The 12,515-nt window shown below is 36.9% G+C and overlaps 1 protein-coding gene and 1 pseudogene across 2 annotated transcripts in view; one reads left to right on the top strand and one right to left on the bottom strand.

The window, feature by feature from the left end:
* Positions 1-12,515, top strand: part of SEL1L2 (SEL1L2 adaptor subunit of SYVN1 ubiquitin ligase) — a 99,568-nt gene that overhangs the window by 1,476 nt on the left and 85,577 nt on the right. The window lies entirely within an intron of this gene.
* Positions 10,582-11,734, bottom strand: LOC138400897 (eukaryotic initiation factor 4A-I-like; annotated as a pseudogene).

Raw genomic sequence — 12,515 nt, 5'->3', positions numbered from 1 at the left:
CATAATCTCTCTCAAAACCTCAGCTGACTTCTTTTTAGAAATTGACAAACTGATACTACAATTTACATGGAAATAAATGTTCTTGAAAAAAAAAAAGAAAAAAATTGGAGGACTCATACTTCACGATTTCAAAACTTACTACAAAGCTACAGTAATCAAGACAGTGTAGTACTGGTTTGAGAATAGACATATAGATCAATGGATACAACTGACAATTTACAAATAAATGCTCACATTTATGGTTGATTGTTCTTTGGCAAGGGTGCCATGACAACTCAATGGGAAGGGGAATAATCTTTCCAACAAGTGGTGCTGGGACAACTGGATAGCCATATGCAAAAGAATGAATTTGGACCCCTACCTCATGCAATATACACAAATTAATTCAAAATGAATCAAATATCTAAATATAGTAGCTTAAGCTTTAAAACTCTTATAAGAAAATGTAAGCATAAATCTTCCTGACCTTCTATTAAGCAATGATTTCTTAGATATGCCACCAAAAGCACAACCAAAAAAAAAAAAAAAAAGATAACATGGATATCAAAATTAAAAACTCCTGTGCTTCAAAGGACATCATCAAGAAACTGAAAAGACAACCTACAGAATGAAAGAAGATTTTTGCAACTCATATATCCAATGAGAATCCAGTATACAGAAAATATGAAGAACTCTTACAAGTCATCAACAGAATGACAAACAACTCAATTAAAAAATGGGCAAAGAAATTAAATAGACATTTCTCCAGGGAAAATGAACAAATGGCCAAGCACATGAAAAACGTTCAACATCATTGGTCATTAAGGAAATGCAAACAAAAACATCAATGAGATATAACATCACACCCATTAGGATGGCTATAATAAAAAATGGAAAATTATCAAATTTTAGCAAGGATGTGGAGAAACAGAAACTGTCATACACTGCTGGTGAGAATATATTATAAAATGGTACAGCCACTGTGGAAAACAGTGTGGTAGTTCCTCAAAAAGCTAAATATAGATTTACAACATAATCCATTAATTCCACTACTAGGTATATACCCGAGAGACATGAAAACATACATTTACACAGAAATTTGCATGCAAACGTTTATAGAACCATTACTCATTATTGATTAAAGGTGGAAACAACCCAAATGTCAATCAACAAATGAGTAGGTAAACAAGTTATGGTATATAAATACAGTGGAATATTACTCAGCCATAAAACAGAATGAAATACTGATACATGCTACAATTTGAACGAACCTCAAAAACATTATGTGACGTGAAAGAACTAGACAAAAGGCTGCATGTTGCATGATTCCTATTATATGAAATATCCAAAACAGGCAAATCCATAGAGACAGAAAACAGATTAGCAGTTGCCAGGGGTGGGGAAGGACAGAGTGGGAGGTGATAATTTAATAGGTATAGAGTGTCCTTCTGGGGTGATCGAGAAGTTACGAAACTAGAGCGAGGTGGTGATTGCACAACATTGTGAATGTACTAAATGGTACTTAATTATACCTTTTAAAATGGAAAATTTTATGAATTTCACCCCAATTTTTAAAAAATTATGCAACATTTTGAAAAACAGTCTGGTGATTCCTCACAGGTTAAACATAGAGTTACTATAAGATCCAACAGTTCCACTCCTAGGTATATATCCAAGAGAATTGAAAACATATTTCCATACAAAAACTTGTATGGAAGCATTATTCATAATAGCCAAAAAGTGTAAATAACTCAAATGTCCATCAGCTGATGAGCAGATAAATAAAATGTAGTATATCCATACAATGGAATATTATTCAGCAAAAAAAAAGAAAAGTGCAATATGGATGTACCTTGAAAATGCTATGGTAAGCAAAAGCAGGTAGACACAAAAGGCTACATATTATGTGATTTCATATGTATGTAATGTCCAGAATACACAGACTGAAAGTAGATTACTGGTTGCCTAAAGCTGGGAGGTATGAAGAAATCGGAGAGATTATAGCTAAAGAGTAAAAGATTTCTTTCAGGGTAATGAAAATGTTCTAAAATTAATTGTAGTGATGCTTTCCCAAATGTGTGACTATCCTAAAGGCCACTTCATTGTATGGATAAAAAGAAAATTTAATGAAAGCTATGTGCCAGGAGTATTGGGGATACAAGAATGTTTAAGACACAGTCCTTATCCCTGAGCAGCTTAGAGTCTCAAAGAGAAACGCAAAAGTAAATAAATTGTAAACTGTCATAGACATCACAATAGAAGTATTTACAGGGTACTGTAGTATACAAATGAGGGAGAGACCAATTCTGCTAGAGTGTGGAGTGGTCAGAGAGGTTTCATAAAGGAAATGGCATAAATTGAATCTTGAAAGATTAGCGAGTGTTCACCAAACAGGCAAGGGGGAACAAGAACATTTCAGACCAGATAAAGGGAGCAAAGACCCAGAGGAATAAAAGAGCATGATCTATAAATAAACATATCAGTTTGCTGTGTTATTGAATATAAGAAAGAATATAGCAACTGATGAAACTGGAGTGGTAGGCAGAGACTTTGTGTGACAGTCTATGAAGTTTGGGCTCTATCCTGCAAGCAATAGGGAGTCATTTAAGGGTTTACTCATTGAAGAACATGAATAGAATAATGGCTTAGAAAAATGACTTTGAGAATAAAATAGTGATTACTAGCGGTGGAGAAGGGTCGGGGGTTAGGGGTATTGCCAAAGGTTGGTTAACAAATACAAGTACAGCAAAATAGGAGGAATAAGTCCTTGTGTTCTATAGATGACTATAATGAACAATTTATTGTATATTTTCAAGTAGCTAGAAGAGCAGATTTTGAATATTCCCAACCCAAAGAAATGATGAGTATTTGAGGTGATGGTTATGCTAATTATCCTGATTTGATCATTACACATTGTATATACCTATCAAAAATCACCCTGTCCCATAAATGCATACATTATTGTGTCAATTAAAAATAATAATAAAGCAATAAAAGATTTAATAGCAAAAAAAAAAAATAGGTTCAAGAGGTTCCATGTCCTTTAGCCAAAAAACCCAACAACAACAACAACAAAGAAAGAAAAATTATTTTGGCAGTGGAATGGTGGATGGATTTTAGCTATATAACTCTGGTGGCAATGTAACCGGAAGACTATTAAATGGCTAAACCAGAAACAATGACGACTCAAACTATAGCAATAGCAGTGGGGACTGAGAGGAATAGATGGGTAACAAAGCTGGAGAGAATAGTGTCACAGAAGTCCAATGTGAGAGAGTGCCGAGAAGATGGGAAGAGCCAGTAGTGCACAATGCCAGAGAGAAGGGGAAAGAAAAGAAAGGGTCAACAAGTGGCCACTGAATTTAATAGCTGGGAGGTCTTTGTGTTTCCAGGGTAGTTTTAGTAGAGAAGCAAGATAAAAACCTGATTTCAATTGGTAGAAGTGAACAAAAGGAGAGAAAGTAGGGACAGTGATGATGATTACAGAGCTCTTCCTGGATTATGGCACTTTGCAGAGTCAGACTTGAGTTTTCAATGGATCATCTATTGATCACATGTGTACAGAGACCCAGAAAAGTAGTAAGTGGGGGAGAAGACATTGCTTTACAAGCTAAAGCTTGTAAAGACAAGCTAAAGTACTAAAAGACCTAAGAGTCATACTTAAAATCAGCTCTTAAACTCACTTTTTTTCTCTCCCTGTTCCTCTAGTTCTCACAGCAAAACAGACACGTCTACCTTTTTTCACCCAAGTATACCTTGCAAGCTTGCATATTGCCTTTTTATGCATTTTTTCACCTGATATGTATTGTATTTGATTTTACCTATATAAAAATATTGAGGGGTGGTCATAACTATGTGACTGTCCCTCACTTTATATTTACCTAAGGAAAATTCTAAAAATTAAGATTATTTTTCCCTTTTGGTAAATCCTCAGAATAGAACAGTTGAAGATGGTGGAAAGAATGAGCAGCCCATCCCAGGTGTATGATTTAGAAAAATGGGAGGAAAACTAATAAAACACTTTTTCTCTATTCACCATACCAATCCAGCTGCTGATTTAAGGTAGTATAAGATATACAAGGGCTGTCCAGAAAGTATCCAGACATTGTTAATGTTTATTTATTTAATGGCATCAATTATCTCTCCCTGCTCCTCTAGTTCTCAAGTACAAACCCTCAAAATTGTGTGACCATGCAGTTCTAATTCCTTAAGTATCATCTAATTCAATGTTTTTACAGATAGTAAGACTGAGGCCAAGCACGGTGAAATTGCTTCCCAGTGTCATTCTGCAAAGCCACTTCTGGACACAGAGTCTCCTAATCTTTTACATTTATTCATTCCTTTATTCCTTCACCAAATCCTATCAATTCTACATCCTCAGTGCTTCTCCTATCTATGCATTTTTACTGTCTCAAATTAAAATCTCATTTTAGTATCTTTGACTACACTATTGTACTTCCAACTCTCCTCTGTCTTATCTGCAATACACTACTGACAGAAATAATATTCCTATACTCCAGATATAATCATGGTTTTTGCCTGTTCAAACAACCACTTTACACAGAATAAAGTTCTTTTTTTTTCAAATAGACTGTAATCCATATGATTTTTGTTTGTTTCTGAGACAGAGTCTTACTCTATTGCCTAGGCTGGAGTGCAGTAGCACAATCATAACTCACTGCAACCTCAAACCCCTGGGCTCAAGCAATTCTCCTACTCCAGTCTCCTGAGTAGCTGGGACTACAGTCATGTGCCACATGCCCTGCTAATTTTCCTTTTGTGGTTGTTTTTGTTTTGTTTTGTTGTGTTTTTTTTTGTAGAGACAAGGTCTCACTATGTTGCCCAGGCTGGTCTCAATCTATCCTCCAGCCTCGGCCTCCAAAAATGCTGGGATTACAGGTGTGAGCCACCACTCCTGGCCTCAGAATAAAGTTCTAATATCTTGTCCAGTAGTCAACATCCTATGAAATTAGATCCCAGCTTCCTTTCCATTTTGTCTTAGCTACACACATAACTTTATTTCAACCCATTCAAACTGTTAGCACTCAGTATACCTAACTAATTCTCCCCTCCGTATCTTTTTCAATCTGTTCTGCAGATGATCTGTCTTCAGGGATGCACTAGCATCCCCTCTTCTACCCCATCACCACCGTAAATCTCCAGCGTAACATTCTATTCATGTTTGAAGGTCCTTCTCAAGGTCTACTTCATAAAAAAACAAAACAAACAAACAAAAAAAACCGACGAAAGTTTCCCAACCTCTTCCTTAGAGCCATTATGCCTTTCTCTTCCTGTGCATCAGGATCTCATAATTGAGTTAGTTTTCAACTTCCTCACCAGATTGTCAACTACCTGAATACAGAGATTGTGTCTTACTTGCCTCGTATATTAATAGCTCCTATAGCTCATTGCAGAACTTGACACTTAGGAGATGCTCAAAACACTTGTAAAATTCAATACTAATTAATATCCATGTAACATTAAAATTTGCGAAATAGGATCATGTAAACATTTTTATTATTATAAATTTATAGATATTTAAAAGCCCTGAAGTAGACAGTATGGTAAGACTTAAATCCTCTAATGGGAATCTAGTGTTTTCACTCCATATTATCCCTTTGTTCTCCTAAGTCTGTATTCTCCAAAGAACTGCTCTGGGTATTTGTCTCATATTTCCTTGCCTCAGGCAGTTTCTACATACTACCAAACAGCCAGAGGAAAGCTAGAAAATTCAATCAATCATCTAAATATTTTTAAGTGTAGTATACATATGTTTGCCTTCATATAGAACAAAGTTCCAGGTGATTGATTGAATTATTTGCTTTTCAACCAGTTGTTTTGGCAGTATGATGATTACATAAACTCCAACAGTGGCATTTTATCAGTTTTTTGTTGATTTTATAATTTTGATGGATTCTTCCCTTTATTAACTGTAATCATCTAGACTTATTTGTATAGTTTATCAGCCGATGAAATATGGTAGGCAATAAAAAAATGGTTCTTAAGACTTCTTTAAGCCCGTCCCCATGGACTTGGAACCAAGGTCACAGTGCTGGGATTGAAAAGAATATTCCAAGATGGATAAAGTGATGTATACCCTGCAGCTTCCCTGATTGAGAAATTAAAAAAACAAAAAACCTCATCCATTCTGAAAACAAGTAAGATTTGTTGTAATGAAAAGTAAATCATGAAGAATAACTAAGAGACAGAATAAGAGATGGAAATGAATTGAAAGAAGAAACTTTTGCCGAAAATGTACAAAAGAGACTACTGCTAGAAAAGATGTATTAGTGGACTCAGGAACAAAGGGAAAGTACACAGGGGCAAAAGGGAAGGGTGATTGATTAGAATCCACGGTAGGACCAGGCTAGCCTAGCAGTTCTGACCCCCACCTCCGCTCACCACCAGTACAACCACCAGGTGCAGAGGAGAGGAGAAGACTTTTATTTCTAGTAGTGAAAGGCTAGATTACTAGGCTATTGGACCAACCTTCCCACTGAAATTAAATGGTATATAAAATATGTAAGTTTCTTAAATGCATCAAAGAGTTATGAAGACAGTAAAGATCTAACAGATAAAAATCTAAGGAAAAGCTAGAAGCCAGAGAAGTAAGCACAGAACACCTGAGCAAGGCTAGAACTTGCCTCACTCTCATCCCAGCCCAGCACCTGAACATCAAAGCAGCTTCTGCCCTGAGCCAGACAAGCATAGGCTTTGGTTTTAATGGCCTCACAGGCAAGGAGGATAGACTCCAATGCTCAAGATCTGTCCAAGGAGAGGAGTAAATAGGAAATCTTTAGGAATCTAATAGGAAATCTTTTCAACATTAACCTAATACCATAAAGTGCTATAATCTTAGAATAAGGGCAAAGCAGGAGTAAACCCACCCCTTTCCAAGTCCGGGGATCTGTAGACTTGACATTTCACACAGCAGAGAGAAAAGGAAAAAGAAACACATATCTTTGAGAAGCTATGGTCATGGGCCAGCCCTCCTGGAGACTTTTAGTCTGGGTTTACATTGCCTGGGTATTCCCAGGAATCCCAAGCCTAGAACTATTAATACTTCTAAGGTTAGATCTAGGCACCTAGGTTAGGCCTCAGGTACCTGGCAAAAGTAAATTCATGTTTTCTCCATGGGAAGACAGCTTCATCATAGGTGTCAAAGAATGTACTCAGATAAAGTTTGCAGTACATAGTTAAAAATAAGTAAGTACACAAGAAGACAAAGAATCATTAAGTGGGAGCATTTGGGTGGGCATTTGGGCCAGAGATGTAGGCTACTGCTGCAAATGGCTAGTGATAACCATGGAGTCCCTATTCCTAGAAGACTAGCTCCGCTCCTGTTACACCCTGATAGTACATCCTGCAATACCCACGTCAGGGGTAGAAAGCTGAGGTAATTAGTTACAGCATTCACAGACAGGTTAACAAGGGAAATCCAAGTCCAACATGAATACATTAAGACTCAGCAAACGTTTCAGGAATACTTCACACCATGAAAAAAAAAAAAGCATCAGTCTACACACACGCACACACGCACACACACACACACCAGTAACACCTGATGAAACAGAATAGAGCAAATGGTTGAAGACTTTAAAACATGAAATGATTACCATAATAAGTATTTAGAGAAGTTATTGTGTCCATGAAACAAGAGCAGATTTTAATGAAAGAAAAAAAGATATTTTAGAAATGAAATATCTGATAACAAAAATTAAAACTTTAAGGCTGAATAGTAAAATTGACATAGCTGAAGAGCAACCTGGAGGTCCAAAGATCAAACTGAGCAATTCTCTCAGATTATAATGCAAATGCACAGGGAGATGATTAGTATGAAATAAAGGTTGAGGGACTTGGGGCACCCCTCCAAAAGTTACAATATACATAATAAGTTTTCCAGGGAAAGAAAATAGAACTCAGAGGACAAGTAAAGAAAACAGATAAAATTCCCCAGGTATGAAAAAAGTCAAGTTTTTACATTAAGTTCCACTGAGTGCCAAGCAAGAAGACTGAGAAAAGATCCACTCTAGAAAATAGTGGTAAAATTTTAGTACTTCATGGATAATGAGAAAATCCTAAAAACTTCTGAAGAGAAAAGATGTTATTACAAACAAAAAGCACCATCTTGACTTCAAATTCATTAACAACATTGAGAAGACACTGGAGAAATATTTTCTAAAATGCTAAGAGGAAAATGATTTTAAACTGAGAATTCTATAATCTGACAAACTATCAGACAAGTGTAATGACATTTTCAGACATGAGATATTTTCAGATGTGAATGGATTTGAAAATTCATCACCCACAAACCCTTGCTGAAATAATTACTAGGAGATATGAAAAATGAATCCAAGAGGAAGACCAAAAGTCAATGGTAAGCAAAGTAACCTTTAAGACTTCTGATAAATGCAAATAAATGTTCATTTTAATTTTTAAAAATAAAACAATCACAAAACTTCATTTTTAAAAATCCCTTTTAAAGTAGCAACAGATATTATAAAATAGGAATAAATTTAATGAAGGCAGAATAAAACATATGAGGAATAAAAAATGAATTTTTTCTGAAGAACGTTAAACAGAAAACATGAATAAATGAAAACTATTCACCTGAATGAATCTCAATATTGTAAATATGCCAGATTTTTATAATTAATATGTAAATCCAATGCAATCCCAAGTCAAAATATCAACAGACTTCTAAATGAATCTGATAAGCTTATTCTAAAATTTATTTAGAAAAGAAATTATGCTAGAATTCCCAAGGTAAGTTTCAAAAAGAGGAACACTGAGGGGGTGCGTGTGTGTGTCCCTGCACAGAGAATTTCTTGCTCAACCAGATAGTAAAATATGCAATTTCAAATCTACAGTAATTGGGGTGTTGGCAGAAGAATAGACAAATAGATCAAGACAGTAGAACAGAGAAGTAAAAAATGGACCAAAGTTTGCATTCAGGAATTTAGTACATGAAAGGAGGTTTTTCAATTCAATAGGAAAGAGATGGACTATAGTGAATACTATTGACAAATTGTCTATTCATTTAGGAAAAAATGTTAGATCCTACTTCATATCAATCACAAAAAAATGATTCCCCATGGATTTAAAATGCCAATTGTAAAAGCAAAAACTATAAAAATAGTTTAAGAAAATATAAAAGAATATAGATTCAAATGCTTGGTAAGAAAGCCTTCTTGAACAAAACACACACAAAAATGTTGTGAGGAAAGGATTCACAATTTTTGACTGCATCAGAATTTAAGATCTCTACTGAAAAGGACACCATAATAGTTAAATGGCTGAAAACAGACTGAAGAATGCATTTACAACATACATACCAATCAAATAATATCCAGAATATATAATGAACTCCTAAAGATAATTTTTAAGAAAGATGGGAAAATTATTTAACATTGAGTACTTTGGAGAGGAAATACAAATGTCCCCAAATGTAAAAAGATGGTTAACTATACCAGTAATCATGCAAGTGAAAATTAACAATGAGACACCAGCGTTGTCACAATACATTGGCAAAAATTGAAAAGTGTTGATTAAGGTGAGGAAAAATTAATATTCTAATATATGTAATATATACTGTGTGTGGAAGTATTACATGTATAATATAATATATAACGTATATAAAAATATACTGTGTGTGGAAGTATAAATCAGAGTAGTTTCCTGGAAAGTCAATTTACATTATTAATATTTAAAATGAGCACACTACCTCTTAAATGAGCTAATTCATTACTCATCTACTCTAGAAAATCCTCATATTTCACAAGAAGCATCTTCAAAGTAATCCATTACAGTGTTGTTTGTAATAACAAAATAATTGAAAACACCAAGAATGTCTGTCCATGTCTAGTGATTAAATGGCAACACAACTCTAGAGACAACTTTCTTCCAACCCTGAGATTCCAGATTTTATTTTACAGTATGTCAGAAGTACTCAAGAACAAGATGACTGACAAAAAATTTCTACACAAATAGTAATACAAACTAATTTCTTATCTCCATATTCAATGTTTGTTGAACATTGAATAGTATTAATATCAAGGTTACTATATATTTCCAAGATCATGTCTATAATTTTATATTTTATATATTTATATTATAATATACCAAAATACTAAAAAATGCAAAACTTGGCTGGGTGTGGTGGCTCACACCTGTAATCCTAGCACTCTGGGAGCCCAAGACAGGAGGACTGCTTGAGGCCGGGAGTTCAAGACCAGCCTGAGCAAGAGTGAGACCGGTCTCTACAAAAGATAGAAAAATTAGCCAGGTGTGGTGGTGCATGCCTGTAGTCCCAGCTACTCAGGAGGCTGAGGCAGGAGGATTGCTTGAGCCCAGGAGTTTGAGATTGCAGTGTGTTATGAGGACACCACTGCACTCTAGCCTGGGTGACAGAGGGAGACTGTCTCAAAAAAAATACAAAACTTTAGGAGTTTTCTTTTTTGTTCTTTTGCATCTAAGGCATTTATTCAAAGAAGAAAACACTACAAGATGCCCATCCTTTGTTTCCCTTCCCTCCCTGCTCCTGCTGCTCCTCAGCCCCCCAAAATTGAGCCCTGGCTGGGGCTGGTAGCAGGACAGCCCCTCTCAGATAAGGTCAGCAACACTGAGGGGCATGTCCTCAATGGAAGTGTTGTAAAAGGTCTCATCCCTAAGAGTTCACTTGTGTTCTTCTGTTACCATGTTAACAGCCACAGCCTTACAGCCAAACTATCCACCATGACCAACTCTGTGGATGACTAAAAAAACCTGTTGCACATCAATGCCTTTAGCCAGCAGGTCAATGATAATCAATGCTCTGATAGAGCCAGAATGGAACTCCCTCATGATCACATCTCATTCCTTTTGGTTTATATCTCCATGCATGGCAGGGACAGTGAAGTCCTGAGCATGCATCTTCTCAGTGAGCCAATCAATCTTCCTTCAGGTATTGATGAAGATGACTGCCTGGGTGATGGTCAGGGTTTCATACAAGTTACACAGTATGTATAGCTTCCACTCCTCTCATTCCATGTTGATGTAGAATTGACGGATACCCTCCAGGGTCAACAGTTCCTTCTTGACAAGAATTTGAATGGGGTCCCACGTGAACTTCTTGGTTACCTCAAGCGCATCAGAAGGCATTGTAGCTGACAGCCAAACTGGCTGGATGTTGCTGTTGAGCTTTGGAATATGTCATAGATCTGGTTCTTGAATCCACAGCTTAACATTTCATCAGCTTCATCCAGCACAAACATCTTGATGTATCTGGGAGATAGTCATCTCCAGTTAAGCCTGTCAAACACTTGCCCAGGGATGCCCACAATGATATGGGGAGCTTCCATCTGCAGCTTCTGCACCTCAGCATGCATGTTGGTGTCCCCAATGCAGGTATGACAGGAGGCACCCATGTAGTCTCCTAATGCCATGACCACCTTCTGTGTCTGCTGAGCCAATTCTTGAGTGGGTGCTGGGACCAAAGCCTGGGTAGCCTTTAGAGCCAGTTAAATCTGCTGGAGAATCAATATGGCAACTGTGGCCATTTTGCCAGTCCCAGATTGGGCTTGAGAGATCACATGATAACCCTTGAAACAAGGAAGAATGGCTCACTGCTGGATGGCAAAGGGCTTCTCAAAACCACCGGCATAAATGCCACAAAGGAGAGACTCCAAGAAGTTTATTCCATCAGAGCTGCCAACAGTCTCATTCCAGTTACTCTCAATGACACCTCTGGGCTCCATCTCATAGGAGCCATTGTCTTTGGATCTATTGGTTTAAAGCACAAGTTTTGACCCTGTCAGACAGAAGCACTCAAAAATCCTGACAGCTGGGCCCTTTCTGTCAGCAGCTGGCCCTGCACAGTGCCATCAACCTTCACTCCCAGATACAACCCCTGCTAGTTCCCAGAAGATACTCAGACGAGTTATTAATACTTTAAAACTGAGGAGGCCTTTGCCCCATCGTGGGAGCAGCTCTGGCCAGGCCACCCTGGGCACAATGGGGTAACCCTCCCTGAAGACCCAAAAGCTGGAAGGCCCACCACCAGGCTCACAGCACCTGGACATGGTGCTTGCTGCCAGGCTGACGTGTGCTGGGCCTAACCTAGCTCAAAGCCAAAGCACATGCATCTGGAATTTTCTACACAGTTATTCCCTGTGTTGGCTAATTTAGTAGTACCAAGTAAAATATCTATATTTAAACTTCTGTCAGTTTTAATTCTCATTGCATGAATTATTTAAATAATACTTTTAATTACTCCAAACTATACTGTAGCAATATCAGGTTATACTATATCATGCCACAGTTATTTAGATCACTGTAGAAGACAAGACATGGCAAGCATCAGTGCCCTGCCCAAAATCATTTACAACATTCATTTACAAAGGAAACTTTAATTCTAAGACTAGAAATAAAGACTTCTGAATCTCATTACCTGCTCTATTGATAATCTACATTTCTTTATCCCTAAAAAGAGACACACTGATAATGAAAGGACAGAACAGCTAAGAGCTCCAAGAGTTCTAAACCTGCTTTGAAACTGG

The sequence above is a fragment of the Eulemur rufifrons genome, chromosome 20, assembly GCF_041146395.1.
Source record: "Eulemur rufifrons isolate Redbay chromosome 20, OSU_ERuf_1, whole genome shotgun sequence".
Taxonomy (NCBI): Eukaryota; Metazoa; Chordata; class Mammalia; order Primates; family Lemuridae; genus Eulemur; species Eulemur rufifrons.
The sequence above is the reverse complement of the archived record's forward strand: the minus strand, read 5'-3'. Positions and strand labels throughout refer to the sequence as shown.